Here is a 15,373-nt window from a genome sequence, read left to right as displayed (position 1 = left end):
CTTGGGCTTCACGCCCTGCTGACTCTGCGGAGGCCTTTGCCTCTGGTTTTGCTGTGACTCCTGCGGAGGAGGGGGTTTGGAGAACCCCGATGTGTGTCTGTTGTTACCCTTCCAATGGGGTTTCTGAAACCCGTAAGTCTATGGTGTAGGGTTACGGTTCTGGAACTGATCCCTCGAGTCCTGGGGTCTGACCTGAATCTCCTCGGCTATCAAAGCCTTCTCCATGGCAACCCAAAGGCTCCCTGGAGTGGCCATCCTCACTGGTCCTGCTATGTCGGAATTCAATCCTCTGATAAAACGGTTGACGAGAAGCTTCTCGTCTTTCAGGTAGTCTACGTACGGTAAGAGTTCAAAGAACTTGTTCTCGTACTGGGTCACTGAAAGACCCTTCTGCTGGAGGTCATGAAACTCATCCACCCTACGCTGTCTGAAATTCTTTGATAAGTACCTCTCCTTGAATCTCTCTGTGTAAATCTCCCAAGTGAGGGTTTCTATCTCTAAGCCACACTTATATTCTTCCTGTCTCCACCATGTGGAGGCTGTTCCTCGCAATAGGTGAACTGCTGCACATGCTTTTAGATTGCTCTCATAAGAGCGCAATGCAAAGCACCTATCTAGGCTTAAAAGCCATGCCTCTGCTTCTACCCCATCGGTAGATCCCCCAAAAGATGGTGGCTGAAGACGCATAACCTCTCTGATTAGATCCCCTGGATCCCGACGTGCCCTCTCATAATACACTGGTGCTACGACTGGAGGTGGTGCTGGTAGGTGAACGGACTCGGGCTTATGCCCAGCTTGACTCTCTACGGGATTAGGAGGTGGACTCCTACTCCGTTCCTGTTCTCCTGTTCTAGGGCTTCCTGAGTTCTGGTTCTCAACATTCTGATCTACTGTCGGAAGCCTATCCTGAACTATGCCAATCAGATTCTGTAGAGCTACCAAGATGTCTCGATTCGGGTCAATTGATCGTTCGGGAGGGGCTTCTGGGTTCACTTCCGGAACTGATTCCTCCCTATTGACCTCTTCGCGTGCCATGCGTTCATGCCTAGGGCCTCTACCACGTTTGCGAGTTTGTCGCGTAGTTGGAGGCATCCTTTTTAAGAAAATAAAATAAAATGAAATAAATAAATATTTTAGCAAATTTAAAAATAACATAATAAAAATAATTATAATTTAATTAATTAAATAATTATAGCGAAACGTAATGGAGTAAGGTTCCTAGTGTTGGCAACCTTGCTCTGATACCAAAATGTCATGCCCAAATTTTTGGGCACAAACATAATAATTTTTTTTTGATAAATACTTAACTTAGTACGACTAACTTAAATAAAATAATGCACACTAGTTTGGTCTTAACTATGTTTTGAGTGAATCAAACAATTAAATTAATTTGATAATAAAATTATCTAAGTTACCAGCGAGCTAATATCTCTCCAAAAGAGTTATCACTAATCTTCCATTAATAAATAATTAGACTCCCTTAGCGATTAATCTCAAACTTAATATATAATCTCTAAAATTAATTGTCCAATAATCTCTTATAGTTCTTTAATTACTTAGGGTCTAAATAAAAGGACCTAGTTATTAAATTTAACAACCCTATTAAATAAAATCTCCATAAATTAAAATACCTTATAATTTAAAATTTAAATGGGCCACTTGACCCAACAAATATCGCTATATTTTTCCCAAAGGTTTATCCTTCCAAAGAGTTTAAAATCTTCTTATTAAAATGCTTCTACATTTATTTACTAATTTAAAAGTGCATTATCTAATTTACAATTAACCATTTTAATTCTAAACAAAATATAGAATTTAATTACATATATACATATATGTTGATAAGTCATGTATATATATTTATATTTCTAACAAGTGTGAGGGAATGTGAACAAAATATATTCACACACATTTATATATATATATATATATATATATATATATATATATATATATATATACACACACACACACACACATATATAAATGTGTGTTCATAGCCAAGGGTTAATGGAGCCCTCTTTTCTTTTATTATCTTATTTTGAATTTGCCCTAACCCGAAGTTAGGGTTAGGGCATGTATGTGACCACATAATATTCCTCCTTTTTTTTTTGTGTGTGTGTGCACTGTGTGTGTATGTTCTTTTTTTTTTTGTGTGTGTGCGCAGGTGCGGGCGCGGCGGCCCGAGCTTCAATACTTAGTGGAGCCGAAGGGAGGAATGGCAGAGAGAGAGCCGAGCGAGGGTTTTTCTTTTTGCGGGAGTGGGAGAAGGCGGTGCGAGAGTGTGCCGTGGGCTGCGGACAGTGCCGCCCACAACTGCGGCTCCCGCAGTCGTGGACGTCGCCGCCCACAGCTGCGGGTTCCGCAGCCTGTGGACGGTGCTGCCCACAGCTGCGGCTCCCGCAGCCTGCGGACGGCGCCGCCCACAGCTGCGGCTCCCGCAGCTTGCGGACGTCGCCGCCCACAGCTGCGGGCTCCCGTAGACTGTGGGTGTCGCCGCCCAAGGCTGCGGCCCCCCACTTTCCACTTGCCAAAATCTTTATTTTTAAATCCCCTTTTTTTTGTGTTTAAAAAAAATGCGTAATACTTTTTTTTTTTTTTTTTTCTCTCTCTCTCTATATATATACAAAGGTAAGAAAATATATAGTTTTTTTTTGAAATATGCAGACTTCACATATAATGAATAATATATATATATATATATATATATATATATATATATATATATATATATATATATATATTTGAATGACTTATTTAACCAGTTTATTAGTTTTTTATTTTTATTTTTTATTTTTATTATTATTAAATCTGTAATACATCACTGTTTTTTTTTTTTTTTTTAAATAAACAGATTTTCAAGATAAAGTATTTAAATAAATAGGTGGTGTATATTCCTTATATATATATATATATATATATATATATATATATATATATATATATATATATATATATATGCAAGTATATATTGCTGCTTTTAAATAATAACTCATTTAGGCATCTTATGAGTTTGATATTTTGTATATCTCTAACATGCATACAAAGATTTTCTTAATATTATTTGTGGTTTGTATAATGAGAAAAATATCCTCCTCTTAAAAGGCCGAAGAAATATATGCTTAATATTCTTTTTTTTTGTTTGTTTAAAAACTAACATTCTGAAACTATTATCTACCATGCATTCTAACAACAAACTTAAATATGATCCTTTCTGGTAAATAAATTTAAGACTAGAACTATATGCTATTCCTTTTTTTTGTATAAAATAAGCTACTACTATAGGATTTATTTTCTGCTTTAAATGAAAGTAAAAATGACAGATTTAATTTAATTTGCAGCAGCATAAGTAAAATCAGAATATAATGTATGAGCTTTCATATACCATTTCTATCTTGCATAAGTGAATAAATGAACCCTTATTTGTAGAATAAATTTAAATGCTACAACTTTTTCTTTTTTTTTTATTAGGATTCAAATACAAGCTAATATATTTCATCTTCCCTTTTTGCAAAACTAACCAAAATAGGAGAAATACATTTCTTTAGCAAATAAAAATACAAGGTAAATAACAATACAAATGGGTTTGAAAACCCAACTAGTATTTTCCCTTCCATAGTAATATGAATAATATAAATACACTTCTTTTTTTTTGGAAAATAAATACAACAATGGCTCTCTTTTTCTTTACAAGCTACAATATTAAATACGTTTGTCTTTTAAACTTTTCTGCAACATAAAATAACAACTATTCCCTTTATCTTTTCTTTTCCATCCCAAGCAACCTGCAATAACACACAACTTGACCATGGAGAGCTCACCTCCCAACTTAGGCTTACTAGAAGCCACCCCCGAGCTTGGAGAACCAAGCATTAGACGGGTTACAAACAAACAACAACTCAACAACAAAGACAAACACTTAACATACATTATCCCATCCCAAGCTACACTCTCACCACAACTTGTGATGAACTTTCCATGGGTGGAAGTGGACCAAGTACCATTGGGGAGATTTCAAGCATAATACAAATCAAGCCACCTCATGGCAAAACAAAATACAACAATTTTCACCTCCACACCTTATGCCCCCACAAAGGCATAAAAGCCATATTTCCTCCCCTTATGACCCCCAAATGCATACACAAGGCTATGCAGCAAGGGTCACAAAGGACACCCTTGAGATCACTCTCCATAAGGAGAGCCTCTCACCCAAGGCTGTCATACTTCTTCCACTCCAAGACCATCCTACTCTCCCAAGAGTAGGAGGTCTTGGACACTCCCAAAACAAGAACACATAAACAAGAACATAGAAATGAAAACTTACATTTTTCCCCTACAACAAATTACATATACACATCTCTTCAAACAAGCATTTCTTTCTTTCAAAAAAAAAAAACAACATAAACAACATAAACAAAAGGAAATAAAACCAACCTTAATCTGCCAATAGGTATGATAGACTTAGTTGGGGATGAGCTGCCCAAATCCTCACAAACGTTTCACCAACCCTTCACCAAAATTCTATCTTACAACTAAATTTCAAAAATTGCATAATCTCCAACAATGGAGAGTGGGTGATTATTCACTAAGTCCCTAATCCTTGCCTAAGAAGGCCTCTCACACACTTCCCAACCCCTTGGGTGAGGTGAGAGTTCCCATTGGTTGCTCTTCCCAACCTCTTACATATTACTAAAATCGGAAAGGGAAAAGGTGAGAGAGGATGGGGAAGAGAGTTTGACATCAAAAGGGAAGGTTGTCTATCCTAGGAGGAACCTTCTAAGTTGAATTTTTGCTCACCTTGGAAAAAACCACTTTTTGAGGTGACTAAACAGTCACATGGGAGAAGTCACATGTTTCAAAATACCCCTAACCCATAGGTATACCCTTTGGACCTTTAGAAAAGCCCTAAAACTGACCCTAGGAGTCCATTTGACCCCTTAGAAACCCAACTGAAGTTAACCTACGGGTCAAACCTGAGTTGACCACTCCCAAGACTCCCTACCCAAGGCAAATTTGGGACCACACTCTTGTGTTTGAATGGCTTTGGTAAAAACAAAACTCCCTCCAAGAGACAAGTCAAAATCAATGACACTAATCATCACATGTGTCAAGTGACACAATAAAATACAATATAAAAATCACACATGGAATTTGTCTCTTGTAGGTTTACACAATTAAATAAAATCAAATTAACACACATGCATTATTTACTTTCACAAATAAAATACATTACAAACGGGGTGTTGTCTCTCCAAATAGACAACCCCTGGCTTCACAAATGTACATTGGTCTAGGTTTGGTTCTCCATATTTATTCCATGGTCACATAGATAATTTTCCTGCGCATCTCAATTAACACATTAGTAATTCCAAGTAATCACAATTATACATAATTAAATACATAGATTTCATTGCACATCAACCACTCATACATTTGACAATAATAATTCAATATCTGATTCATTCAAATTCGATTCCACATAAGCAATTATCATAATTCTCAAAATTGAACCATTCATAAAATAAGCATCATTTTTCTATCATCAAAATGAAGTCCTGCAATTCCAATAATGACATTCACCATTTCAAAGTAATTCTATTCTAGCAATGCATAAAGTTTCATAATCAAAATGCATCAAATGAAGCATCAATATACGTCAATGTGATCCAAATCATGGAGTCATATAGGTTCTAAATCCATAAAGCATAGAATAAAGCATCCATAATAGTCTCAAAATGCAAATAACTGAAAATGTCAAGCTGAGTCGAGGTAGGGCCTCACAATTTTTTTGGGAATTCAAAAATAGTCAATAGTTGCATCCTATGTTATTGGTATTATACAATTGATATGCTTATGGTATTAAGTTTGAAAAAGTAAAAATAGATTTATACGAATTCATCCCCTTCTTATTATAAGTGTATGTGTTTCTTCACATTATGTAATTTGAAAAATATGACAACTTGTAATGTAGCAATGTGATAAACGTTCACATGATGCAACCATTTGATAAAATTGCATGTGATGTGGCAATACAATAAAATTTTACAAATTGTTATAATCCATATGAATGTATTAACAAGTCTTTGTTTAGCACATGATACTATTTAATATATCAACCATAAAGGTTGTTAAATTTAATATATTTCTCCCCTTCATTTAATTTCATCCGACATATGAAAGGAATTGGAGGAGGGGGAATGATGATGATGATGATGATAAAAATATAATGATAATTCAATTGAAAAGATTTGTTCTAGTGTATACGTATGCATATCACAGGAAATACAATGTGTCCTATTTATTGTCTTGGATTATCATCATTTTAACATAAGATATGGTGATATAAAATATGTAATTCCAAGGAACATAAATATTTAATCAAAACATAAAAACATGACAATAATCTAATCATAAAAATATTTGTGAGATAGGTAAGATAATGACTAAAGTTTGTAATCTTAAGCATGATATCAATCAAAAGGTTAAAAAGTAGCAATAGATAAATTATTGTCAAGTATTATTATAACTTGAGCATTGTATCACAAGAGAAAGAATTTTTTAGGAAGATAATATAGCACATTTATGTTATCATAAGATAAATTATTTGATATGAGCATGACATAATACATCACAAGATAAGAATTAGGGACATAGCATGAACATGTTGATAGATTAAGATGTAACATTAGACACATATGAGGATGAATACACATTTTAAAAAAAATCAAGAAACACAACACATGTAGTATATGGGCTAAAATATCAAGAAACGCTTATAAAAATAAAGGCTAGGTAGAAGAAAGCATAAGAACTAATGAAGGAAATCATAAGGAGCTAAAATCTGTGACATATCTAGAAGATTGGTGGAAGTATAAACATATCAAAGGTGAAATAAAGATTAGCAAATAGGGAAACATGACATAAGAAGCAATAGAAAAAGGAAATACGCATTGACAAAAAAGAGGCACAAAAAGAATAGGTTATAAACATAAACATGTGTCCCTTGAGTAAGAAAGACAAGAAATTAAAATATGAGATTGATTTTGATATTGATCAAAAGTCCTTAATAAGTGCAAGGTATATGTGATAATAAATAAGGAAAAGCACACCATACATTACAAGACATAGAATAAAGGGAAAAAATAAGAGATTAAAGAAAACATCACATATCATGGCATTTGATAAGAAATATTGATCGGAAGATGTAAACTATGTAATCATTCTCATTAGCTATGTCTATAATATAATAAAAGCATGTGCCACTATTAAAACCAATACCCCCACATGAATATGTGTGTCATTATAAAGTATGCTCATGTGAATAATAGTGGAATATGTTGTATGTTATGAAAGAACTAGCTTATTGTATTAGGTGGTTTCTCTTTTATTTCATGTGTAACCTTCATGTAAGATATGTTTTTCAAGAACAGTACCAATCTCTTGACAATCATTAGAAGAACCTATAGCTAGGAAATCGGAAAACATCAAAGCAAATATCAAAGTACTAATCTAGCTCAATCACAAAAGCTCATTGCAATGATCTATCCTAAACACACTCAATAGAGACATAAAGACAAAACATTCAAAACTAAATACTATGCAAACCAAACGTAGATATGAATGCTTCCTTCATGCGGCTCCATTGTTCTTCTTTCCTCTCCAAATAGCCTTTGTTTGTGGATCTCACTTTCAAGTGCATACACATGAGATGAAAGCAAATAGACAAGATTATGGCACAAGAGTACTCGAAATGTGATTTGACAAAGTGATTAGAAATTCGATAATCTGATTAGGGATTAGATTGAAGAAATTCATCCAATTTATAGACAAATTGGAGAGATGGATCAAATTAGCATGATTCAATCCAAATAGAAATTGCAAATCAAAAATGTCAATTATGACAATTTATGACAAATTATGCACCTTCTATGCAAAATTTGATTGATTGATAATTCATGACAATTTATGACAAATTTCTATGTCAAAATTGATTGATTGTCAATTATGACAAATTATGACAAATTTCTATGTCATTCCCATGAAATTAGGAGAAAAATAAGAGAGAATTGAAATTAGGAATTAGGAAAATTAGAAAATTGGGAAAATAGGAAAATTAGTGAAAAAGAGGAAATTAGCAATTAAGAAATTAGGTGAATTAATTCACAAAAAGAGGAATAATTAGCCAATTAAATGAACATTTAATTGTGATGAGAAGACTTAGGATAAATAAATAATTTATTAATCCTAAAGGGAAAAATGACAAACAAGGTTAAATGATTAAATCATGAAACCCTAGAAGATGAATTAGCAATGCGAGAATGACAATTAGGTGTTGATTGAAGATAATTGATATCAATCATGATTTTGAATTGATAAATGACCAATGTGATAAATGATTTGATTGATAAATGCGCCAATTGACGAGGAACAATGACTAATTGATCCAAATTGACATAATTGAGACAAACAACGACCGATGACAAATCGATCGCAAAATGACAAAATTGACAAGAGGAGAAGGATCGATGACAAAATAGATCGCAAAACGACAAGATTGAAAATGACCACGATCGATGACGAATCGATCGCAAAATGACAAGATTGAACATGACAACGATCGATGACAAATCGATCGCAAAATGATAAGAATTGATGACAAATTGATCGCAAAATTAACGAGATTGACAGAGGACAAAACCCTAATTAGGATTGACGATGTCCAAAATGATGACAAATGAGCACGCACATTGATGCGATAGGATAAGATCGATCAAAATCATGACTGGATAGTGTTGTTGACAAGACCAAATTTGAGAGCGAGACGAATGAAGAATGTAGAAGAAAGACTCGATGCTCGTAAATGATAAAGACCAAGTGCGTGACATAGGAGAAATGTTAATGCGACGCAAAAACCTAAAATGAGGCAATGCGCAAATGTTAAAGTATGATTCCGCAAGCGTTGACCATTTTTAGGTGTCTACAGAACCTTCAAAATTTTCTTTTATAACATTAACCTCATGAAGTGAAGCAATGACACGTTCTCATGAGTACACTCAATGCTTATCCCTTTTTGTTTACAAGATCTCGAATTTTATGTTTGAACACATATTATTTAGCTAAAGAATGCCCATGCAAGTGATTACAAGCACAAAAGCACTTAGTCTTGTGTTGTGCAAAATTAGAGGTGTTCATTAAGTTGACAAGAGGTTATGTTTGAAAATTTGTTCAAATACCATATGTGAAGGATATTTCAATGTACTGAATTATTTAAATTGCTTTGGTTTGATAAGTGTAATATAATAATCATGAATATCATTAGGTACAACCTCATTGGTCCTATTTTATAAATATGACAATAATGTATTTCATGGGAAAAAGGAAAAGTACTATTGTATGCGGGAAAAGCGAGTCGATAGAACTCAATATGTGAAAAATGGAGCTCTATGGAGCCTTGCTCACACACCCACAGGACTTCTTGGTGCAAGCTATGGAGTAATGAAGTATCACTCAGCTTCCCAAGGTTGGTCCCATGGTTCTCTATCTTACACGGTCCCTCAAACCAATGTTTTTGCTCTCAAATCACTGAGCAAAATGGTTTAGGGATGGCAAATGCAAGAACGAGGGATGCTTTTGATAGATTTTAGAATGAAATGCATCCTAAGCTATGCATGATCTTAAAATGCAATAAACTAGATTATAAGATGACAAGGTTAGTATAAATACTATCCTAACATGATATATTAGTCCATGATTGAGCTAAATGATAAAGAAAGTATTCTAAACATGCATATTTAGACTAATTCCTAATTAAAGAGAGGCTAAAATGATGAGCATAAAAATGATATATGAAAGCTTGAATGTATTTGAGCATAAGTGTGATACTACAAACTTGGATTGATCTCCTTAAAATGGAGGAATGAAAGCTCTATTTATAGCAAAAATAGGGCAATGGATGGCTAGGATTGAAATAGTTAATCAAGGGTTGAGTTTGAAAGTTGGGAATCCATGTTTGCAATTTGCACCAATAAAATGGTGACAAATGTCAACATAGGGCTGGGTTGAGAGAAGGGGTTGGAGGCATTAAATGCCTGAGAAGACCTTATGGTTATCTAGAGGGTAAGGGTCAAGCCTAAGTTAAGATTACCCATTGGATTAAGAGTTAATTCAAGGATAAATTCTTGTGCAAATGATTAAGAGATAATCATGGTCAAAGCATTAAAGGCTTGATGCGACCCTTGGGTTGGATGAAGGTTAAGTTAGGCAAAAAGTCTCTAACCATGTAAGAGGGTTGAATTAACCATTAATGGTTTGGGAGACTCTGGGGATATTAAGTGGTTGAAGACTTGAAGCCTTTAATGGTTATCAAAGACTTTAAGGTTTTGAGAAGTGACCTCCCTTTGCTTAGGGATGTGACAAAGTTTAGAAGATGGGTTAGGCTAATTAGAAGCGATTAGAAGAGTCTAGAAGGAATTAGGAAGGGGTTTAGGAAGCAAGTGGATGGAGGGATAATAGGATTTAATTGAAATAAAGTTAATTTAATTCAATTTGGTTGTTATTTGGGGAAATTAAATAAATTAGATTTATTCAATTTAGGATAGCTATTTAATTAAATTTGAATTTAATTAAAAGTGGATAGGGGGGATTTAATTGAATAAAATGATTTATTCATTAAATGGTACAGTGAATTTAATTTAAATAAATTGAGTAATTTACTTAATTAAATAGAGGAATGTGGGTAATTTAATTAAATTGGATTTAATTAAATAGAGAAATGAACATAAAATATTCATTTAGGAATATGGTCATTTTTATTCGTCTACATTTTGCCCCTCTTTGAAGTGACGTGTGTGCACATGTTATTTCAAAGAAAATTTGTCAGATATGCTGTCAAAATTTGATCGATATGATGTTGTGGATATGAAAAATTGATTTGATATGAAAAGTCAATATGATGCCCCAGATTTGATGAACGATATTGATGATGCCCTAGATATGAAGAATTGTTTTGATATGAAAAGTTGATATGAGACTGATGTCGATATGAAATTGATATGAAATTGATGTCGATATTTGATATGATAATGCCCCCTCGGGAGATCGTTCGTGCACACAAGGCATGAATGATCTCTCGAAAGAAGAAGAATGTTGTTTGAAAGATAGAAGAGTGGATAGTGATGGCATGCATGGGTTTGATAAGATTGATTAGATTGATTGGAATGAGAGCAAGTCTGGTTTCAGGTATGACACCTCCTGTATAAGACATGGATGATCAAGTGTCTGGTTTCAGGAATGATATATCGCCTGTATAAGACATGGATGATTGAGCATCTGGTTTCAAGAATGATACTGCCTGTATAAGACATGGATGATCGAGTGTCTGGTTTCAGGAACGATATATCCTGTATAAGACCGATCAAAATGCCTGGTTTCAGGAACAATATATCCTGTATAAGAGCTGATCAAAACATCTGGTTTCAGGAACGATATATCCTGTATAAGAGCTAATCAAAACATCTGGTTTCAGGAACGATATATCCTGTATAAGAGCTGATCAAAACATTTGGTTTCATGAAAGATACATCCTGTATAAGACATGATAGAAGATAGTTTGGAAGAATGATGAAGATAGTTTAGAATAATGATAGAAGATAATTTGGAAGAATGATGAAGATAGTTTAGAAGAATGATAGAAGATAGGTTGGAAGAATGATAGAAGATAGTTTAGAAGAATGATAGAGATATGAAAGTGAAGAAAGATTCTATGATGATGTGATAGATATGCATGCGAGGGATGCAATGATGAATGATGAATGATATTTTGAAAATGAGATGTATGATATGATATGCAACTAATTGTAAAATGATATGCAACTAATTGTAAAATGATATGTAACTATTTGTTTTTGAGCATCCTCATTCTGCATTTGTCATCCCTGTATAACCACATGTTGTTTTCTTTCTGTGTATATATCATCATTGAGAATTTATTGATTTTTGGATATGTTGAAAATTTATACAAGCACAATGGCATAATTGAACCATAATGACCTGAGAAAAATTTACATGATTTTTGATTTTGCAAGATAGCACAAGCGTCAAGGTATAATTGAACCAGGACGACCTGAGTGCGTATTGCGTAAATAGACAAGATTAAAACATTTGTATGCATGAAGTGGAATCAGGCCTTCAGTGATATTCGATGTATCACGTCCTGAGGTAAGTATTCACACAGTACAAGTGATCACCTCCTAGACAGAAGACTTAAGAAAATATTGGAAGTTCCCCATGATCTCTAGCTTTGAAGCATTTAGTGAGAAAAGGAAGAGAATCCAATAATTGAAAAAAAATGCAAAACTAGTCAAGATTTTTATGCTATAATGCAACATTCAGTACTTCAGAAAATCATCCATCCTTGGTATGTTTGTGAAGATTGTTTTTGTTTTGTTTTGTGATGAAGCGTAGTTTTGGTTGTTGGATGTCATTCTTCTGAGTGTTGCTAATAGTTTTGATGTCTTGAATGCTCGCAAATTTTGACGATTCTAATGCCCCTAGTTTTGAGTGTGCCTCTTGATGTGAATATGTACAGTGATTTTCAAGCCATGGTGGAATGTGGTAAGAGTATATATATGGATAACCCAGGATAGTGACTATGCTAAGTATGTCCTGAATGGATATGTGCTAAGTGTCGGGCGATGGCCGATAGTGTTTGTACGGATAAAATGGTATGGAGATAGACAGAGGAGCCATTCTTTCACAAGAGCGCCTGTTTACCAGGTTTTCACCATTTGTTTTTATTGTACTTTGTGTTTTTGCTTTTTCTGGATTTTTTTTTTTTGCTTGTTTTGGCTTTTTTCGTGCACTAGGCTACTTAAGTGTAGTACTTCTTCAAATGGATGCTGTTAGTTGGTTCGTCGAGCACATCTCCTTCTGAAGTTGTGAGCTGATAGGCACCTGATCCATAGACTGATATGATGACATAGGGACCCAACCAATTAGGTTCAAACTTCCCTTTCTTTTCTCGATCTTGTTGATTTCTTGGATTTTCTTTGAGGTCTAGGTCACCAACTTTGAAGTTGCAGGGGATGACCTTGTGATTGTAGCTCCTGCACATGCGTTGTTGATATGCTTTGAGATGAGTGTAAGCATGCTGATGTCTTTCATCTAATAGTTCGAGTTTTTGCAGTCAGTTAACTCGATACTCTTCATCTAGGATTAAACCTTTCAAAGAGACTCTGAGAGATGGGATTTCTACTTCCAGGGGTAAAATGGCTTCTGATCCATACACCAATGAGTATGGTGTTGCTCCTGTAGGTGTGCGGATGCTAGTTCTGTATGCCCAAAGTGATGGATTGAGTTGTACGTGCCAATCTTTGCCTGCATCATTCAGTGTTTTCTTTAGGATTTTCAGTATTGTCTTGTTAGATGCTTCTGCTTGACCATTTCCCTGTGGGTAGTAGGGTGTAGAAAACCGATGTTGGATTTTGAATTTTTCACATAGTTCTTGTACATCTTGGTTTTTGAAAGGCCGTCCATTATCTGTGATGATTGAACTTGGAATACCATATTTGCAGATTAGATAATTGAGGATAAAGGAGGCAATTTGTTTCCCAGTCATTGTGGTCATGGGAACTGCTTCGATCCATTTGGTAAAGTATTCTGTTGAAGTTATAATAAACTTGTGTCCATTTGAAGACGAAGGATGAATTTTGCCAACTAAGTCTAGTCCCCACTGACAAAAGGGCCAGGATGTTGTAAATGGTTGTAGTTCTTGTGCTGGTGCATGTATCAGATTACCATGGATCTGACATTTAGGACATTTCTTGGCAAAGTGGTATGAATCTTTCTCCATTGTAGGCCAGTAGTATCCCATTCTTAGAAGCTTTTTAGCAAGAGTAGTACCACTTGAATGTGTTCCACAAATACCTTCGTGAAGCTCGTGTAAAGAAAAATCGGAATCATTACGATCAAGGCAACGAAGAAGAGTACCATCTAGACCTCGACGATACAAAGTAGCAGCAGTAAGGGTGTAACGGGTAGCTTGCCGGATAAAGTTACGTTTTTGGTTACGGGATTGGTCAATTGGTAAGATATTGTGCTTGAGGTAGTCGTATATTGGTCCATATAGCGGAGAATTTGAACCAGTCAAGGCATAGATAACATGGGATTCAGAGTGGTCATAGGCGAGGGAGAACAGTTGCTCTACCAGGAACTCGTAACGACTCTGTTGCTCTGGAATTTGTAGTAATGAAGCGATAGTAGCCATTGCATCGGCTGCTTTGTTATTTAACCTTGGTATTTTCTCGAAGGTGATGTGCACAAAATACTATTTGAAGTCATCCACCATTCACTTGTAGGGTAGTAGCTTGTCATCTTTTGTCTAATAGTCGTTGTTGATTTGATGGACGACCAGTTGTGAGTCTCCGTAGACTTTTAACTCTGTGATTTTCCATTCAATAGCCATCTTGATGCCTATAACCAATGCCTCATATTCAACCACATTATTTGTGCATGGGAACATAAGCCTATATGATCTTGGTATAGTGTGTCCTTCAGGAGTGATGAATAGAATGCCAGCACCTGAACCATGTTGTGTGTAGGATCCGTCAAAGTATAGGGTCCATTGTTTGGTAGAAAAAGAAAGAACGTCCCTGTCTGGAAATTCAATCTTCATGGTTTGTTTTCCTGGTAGTGGTGCTTCAGCCAGCTGATCTGCAATCGCTTGTCCTTTGATGGCTCATCTTTCTGTGTATTGGATGTCGAATTCACTGAGAATCATGACCCATTTAGCCAATCGGCCTGTAAGAGTTGCCTTGCTGAGTAAATATTTGAGAGGATCAATTTTCACGAGTAGCTTAATGGTGTGTGCTAACATATAATGTCGGAACTTCTGAGATGCGAAGACCACTATTAGGCAAGCCTTTTCAATGAATGTATAGTTGAGTTCATAGCCATTCAATGTCCTACTGATATAATATATGGCCCGTTCCTTTCCTTGTTGATCTTCTTGTGCCAATAGTGCCCCCAGCAACATATCTGTTGTTGAGATATATAGGATCAGTGGCTTTCCTGCGACTGGTGGTACTAAAACTGGTGGATTCATCAGGTACTGTTTGATTTGATAAAAAGATTCTGCACACTTGGTCTCCCGTCTGAATGGTACATTTTTGTGTAGTAAATGGTTAAATGGTAGACTTTTATCTGCTAGTTGAGCGATGAATCGCCTGATTGATTGAAGTCATCCTTGTAGAGATCTAAGTTGACTTATATTCTTTGGTGGTGGCATGTCCATAATGGCTTGTACCTTTGCTGGATCTACTTCGATACCTTTAGCTGAGACTATATAGCCTAGTAACTTGCCTGATGTAACCCCGAA

The 15,373-nt window shown here is 35.2% G+C and overlaps 1 pseudogene; it reads left to right on the top strand.

Moving 5' to 3' along the window:
• LOC131045362 (photosystem I P700 chlorophyll a apoprotein A2-like) overlaps nucleotides 1-15,373 on the top strand; it is a 39,950-nt pseudogene that overhangs the window by 10,442 nt on the left and 14,135 nt on the right.

The sequence above is a fragment of the Cryptomeria japonica genome, chromosome 8 (assembly GCF_030272615.1).
Source record: "Cryptomeria japonica chromosome 8, Sugi_1.0, whole genome shotgun sequence".
NCBI classification, from domain to species: domain Eukaryota; kingdom Viridiplantae; phylum Streptophyta; class Pinopsida; order Cupressales; family Cupressaceae; genus Cryptomeria; species Cryptomeria japonica.
This window is presented reverse-complemented; position numbering and strand designations above follow the sequence as displayed.